Source organism: Balaenoptera physalus, assembly GCF_965194825.1.
Source record: "Balaenoptera physalus genome assembly, chromosome: 14".
NCBI lineage: Eukaryota > Metazoa > Chordata > Mammalia > Artiodactyla > Balaenopteridae > Balaenoptera > Balaenoptera physalus.
Genome location: NC_138893.1, coordinates 86,815,472 through 86,820,179, shown reverse-complemented (window position 1 = coordinate 86,820,179; position 4,708 = coordinate 86,815,472). Strand labels below are relative to the sequence as shown.

At 56.6% G+C, this 4,708-nt stretch overlaps 1 long non-coding RNA gene across 1 annotated transcript; it reads right to left on the bottom strand.

Annotated features, from left to right (window-relative positions):
• Nucleotides 1-479: 479 nt before the first annotated feature.
• LOC309642718 lies at nucleotides 480-3,828 on the bottom strand. The gene is made up of 3 exons (XR_014253331.1): nucleotides 2,393-3,828; nucleotides 1,103-1,202; nucleotides 480-848 (listed from the first exon to the last, which is right to left on the bottom strand). It is a non-coding gene; the product is annotated as an uncharacterized lncRNA (long non-coding RNA).
• Nucleotides 3,829-4,708: the final 880 nt, after the last annotated feature.

Here is a 4,708-nt window from a genome sequence, read left to right as displayed (position 1 = left end):
ATTCTCCACCAATGAGGGTGTGCCACCGCTTGGAGCTTAAGTCCCATGTGTGGGGCCTTTGCCACCTCTGGCAGCAACAGTGCCAGCCCTACCAGGACCCATGTCTAGGGGGCCAAGCCTTATTCAGCTGGACTCTAGCACCCAATCCCCCCCGGTTGCTGTGCTGCCCCCTTTCCCTTCCTCAGTGTCACCACCTCTGAGACGTCTCCCGTGACTCTCCCAGGCACAGCTGGTGGCCCTGGGAGCATCCAAGCATTGAGGGCTGACAGCCCTGCAAGGTCCTTATCTTTTCTGAGCATCGATCTCCACCACTATAAATTGAAGGTACTAGGGCCCACCTGATAGAGGTGAATATTCAATGAAATGTTGTGTATCTATTATCCAGAGTCTTTGTCAGGATTTGCTTTTTTTTTTTTAAATAAGAGACATGTTTTAAAATTTATTTATTTATTTTATTTATTTTTGGCTGCGTTGGTGTTCGTTGCTGTGCGTGGGCTTTCCCTAGTTGCGGCGAGCAGGAGCTACTCTTCGTTGCAGTGCGCGGGCTTCTCATTGGGGTGGCGTCTCTTGTTGCACAGCACGGGCTCTTAGGCACACAGGTTTCAGTAGTTGTGGCACACGGGCTCAGTAGTTGTGGCTTGCGGGCTCTAGAGCGCAGGCTCAGTAGTTGTGGCGCACGGGCTCTGTTGCTTCGCGACATGTGGGATCTTCCCAGACCAGGGCTCGAACCCATGTCCCCTGCATTGGCAGGTGGATTCTTAACCACTGTGCCACCAGGGAAGTCCCAGGATCTGTTTTCATATCTCTGTCTTCCCCGTTACAGGAGGATGACCCTGGGCAGGGCTGTGCTGTCTGTAAGGAGAAGCAATTGCCCGGCTTCAGTAGCCATGGTTCCCAGTTGACCCGCCCTCGAGAATCAGGCTAACCCAGCGCCTACAGGTGTGGGCTCTGAGTTCCAGCATCCCCGGGGTCAAGTCCCAGAAATCCCATTCTACCCCTATTAGTCGTGGGACTGTGGATGAATTACTCTCTTGACCTCAGATAAAATGGGAATAATGATAGTACCCACCTTGTTGGGCTCAACATGGGGCCTGACACATACTTGCCTCTTAATGATTGTCAGTTGCCATGGTGATGATGATAATGATGATGACGTTGAGTGGAAAAGGCCTTTGCCCAGTTGCATCCGGCCATGTGAGGTCCTGGAAGAGAATGCACATCACGCACTGAAGGCAACACGGGAATGTGGTTGAGGCCGCAGAAGGTGCTCGCTCCCTCCCGCTTCCCTCCCTGCCCTGCTGGTGGCTAAGTCATTCCAACACTGACTTAAATTCTGGATACCTTTATACAGGACACGGGGCTCTGCACTGCAGGATGCGAAGCGGGTGAGCTGCATGCCTGCCCTCAAAGAGGTGATGGCAGCATTTGCGGTGGGGTGGGAGCCCTCAGGGGGAACCCCAGCTCTCTATGCCTCGCTTTTGAGCATCGGAAAGGCCACTTAACCGTCCCAAGAGAAGTTTCTACCACAGTGATGCTAAAGGAATGCCGGGTGCTGCTTTGCAGGAAAGGGGCAGTAAACCGGAAGGGCCGTGGCCCTTACGAGAGGCTAGAAGGTAGGGCACGCTGGACATGTGGACACATCCCTCAGTTCTTCCTGGAGCCACCCTGCCGCGCACGCCCTTGCTGGAGCCCCACTCCTTGTCACAGCCCAGCCAGCCTCTCAGCTACGCCCCGGCAGATTCCTGTCCACCATCAAGGCGGCTTGGACGGTCTCTGACAGCAGCTAGTCTGACTGCCCACTTCGTACCTCGTACACCTCACTTCTTCCTCCCGACCTCTCTCTGAGGTTAAGACTCACACGACCGTGGTTCCTAGATGAGGACTCGGAAGCTCAGAGCACTCCGCTCAAGGATACAGGGTTGGGGGTGGCAGGGTGGGGACCTGACACAAGCCCGGAAGCGTCGGAGTTACTTGCTTCTAGTGTACATCCTCCAGCCACCAGAGTGCTCCCCGAGAGCAAACTGAGGACTTGGCAATGGCCGTAATCTTGTCCAGGGAAGCGGTGTCAGATAAGGCTGGAGGACATTAATTAATAATGATGACAACATGTATCGAGGGCTTACTCTGTGCCAGGCTCTCTTATAAGCGCTTCATCACATTATCTCATTTAATCCTCCTAATTACTTTGTGTGGCAGTTACTATTATTATCTCCTTTTTACAAATGAGAAGACCGAGGCCCAGAGAGGTTATGTAATGTGGCCAAGGTCACAGAACTAGCGTGGGCTGGAGCCAGAATTATTTTAACCCGAGAAGTCTGACTCGGAGCAAACCAGAGCAGTGTCAGCATGCAGACTCGCTCTCCCTCCCTCTGTCTCTGTCACTTTCACTCACTCAGTCACTCAGCAAACACTGGCTCTGTGCCGTGCCCTGTCCTCAGGAGACTCAGAGGAGCCCGCAGTCCAGGTGAAGGGATGCACAGGTAAAGCAGCAGTTGCTGCGGAGACCAAGGGCTCCGGGGCAGCCCTGCGGGGGGCGGGGGCAGTGGGTGCTCTGCGTGAGGCAGTCCAGCTGCAGTCTTGGGGTCACCTCTGTGAGGTGGGCCACAAGCAGGGCGGAGACCGATGCTGTTGATGGCGGCCTGCACAGCTGGCATTTGTACCTAAGGCCCTAGCCCAGGGGGGTCAGAAGAGACCCAGTAGCTCAGCTGCACCGGGCTCCTTGGTGAGAAGCAGGAGAGCCCCCCAGCTCTGCACGAGGGGGTGTGGCAGAGGTTGGTGGGAGCAGGGGAGGGAGAGAGGAGAGGATTCCCAAAGCGTCTGGCCCTGCAGTGGCTGAGCGGCAGCAGGGCTGGCCCTGAGCCTCCCTGCTCGTTCTTTCCAGCTCGCTTCGTGAACTCCTCTGCAGCCCAGCACTCCTTCCCGGCCCCTCTGGCCTTTGCCGTCGGCGAGTGTGTGGCAGGTATGCCAGGCAAGGCAAGTGGGAATGTCTCCAGTGGGCGGCGGGTGCAGCGAGAGGAGCCGGGGGCGGCTGGTCTGGCGCCCCTGGCACCGCATCCCTTGGCAGGCGAATGCCTCCGCCTGGTGGAGACCCTGGGGAGGCTCATGGGAGCTGGAATGAGGGTCGAGCGGGCAGAGGGCTCCAGCAGTGCGGCCTGCCGCTTCAGCCAGCCCAAGTGGGGAGGAAATGCATGACCGCCTGGCGTGGAGCCGCAGGAGCGGGCCCAGCAGGCGTGGGTGGCTGAGTGGACGCCAGCTCTCCACATAGCTCTGCGCACAGTCATGGGGCTGCCTGGCACACGGTGAGGAGGCCGGGGCAGGTCCCAGACCTCGGGGGGCAGCGTGGACAGAGCAGGGGGCCGTGGGCTCCCAGCATGTTGGCGTGGGGGGCTGTCCCAGCCGTGCCTCCAGGCTCCCTCCCAGACACCTAGGGCCTGAGGGCTTTGGCGGCCGGAATGTCCTCTTCATGGCCCTTCAGGCTTAGAAGCTGGTGCCTGTCCTCCTTGAATGAGCCTTTCCTCTCCCTCAGGCGCTCATGAGTCTGGACACTGTGGCCGCAGGGCCATTACCACGGCCTCACCCAGTCATGGCGCCAGCGCTGGCTCCGATTGGCGGGCCTCCGTGTCGATATAGTTCCCAGTACCTGACGGCATCACCCCGGCTGCTTCGCTCTTTGCTGATTGGTGCTCAGAGGTGTTGACCAGAACGTGATGTTCTGTTTTTACCTCAGGGAGTGGGGATGAGGAAGGGGCAGATGACTCACTGGACTGAATGTACGCGCAGTCTGAGAAACAACGCTGGAAGTTCACGGAGTTTTTTTTTTTTTTTTTTTTTTTTTTTTTTAAATTAATTTAATTTTTATTTTTGGCTGTGTTGGGTCTTCATTTCTGTGCGAGGGCTTTTCTGTAGTTGCAGCAAGTGGGGGCCACTCTTCATCACGGTGCGCGGGCCTCTCACTATCGCGGCCCCTCCCGTTGCGGGGCACAGGCTCCAGACGCGTAGGCTCAGTAGTTGTGGCTCACGGGCCCAGCTGCTCTGCGGCATGTGGGATCTTCCCAGACCAGGGCTCGAACCCGTGTCCCCTGCATTGGCAGGCAGATTCTCAACCACTGTGCCACCAGGGAAGCCCCACGGAGTTTTTTTTTAATCTCTATCATGTTATTCTTTTGAAATCATGTGCCCTTGACTCTGGAAAGTCTGTTCAACTCTAGAAGAATCTGGCTGCCAACTCTTACAATTATAATCCTGGCATCTACCAAGTGCTCCCCAACTTAGCTGAGGAAGGAGCAGGAGGGGCAAGCTGTGCATTGAGAGAGGAGAGCGAGGAGGAGCCTTTAAGGTATGGGGTGAGATCGGCCTAATTCTGGATCCTGACCAGGTACGGAAGAGGGAGTTCCTGCAGGGACGGAAGGGGGCACATCTCCTCCTTACAGCCGCCAAATCCAGACCTTGACACCAAAGGGACATTGTCAGAGGCCACCTTGGGCAGGGAGGCAGCGGCAAACCCTTTCTTTGAAGGAAACTTCCCTGCAATCCAAACTTTACCTGTCATGTAAACACAGGGGCAGAGCCCCACAGGTGGGATCGGGGTGTCCCACTGGTGACCCCTGCAGGTAGCTCGATGCTCTAGGAGCAGGACTCAGAATCCACCGGTGTCGTCCAACCTGTGCACTTTGTAGTTGGGGAAAATGAGGCTCTAGGAGGAAGAAAG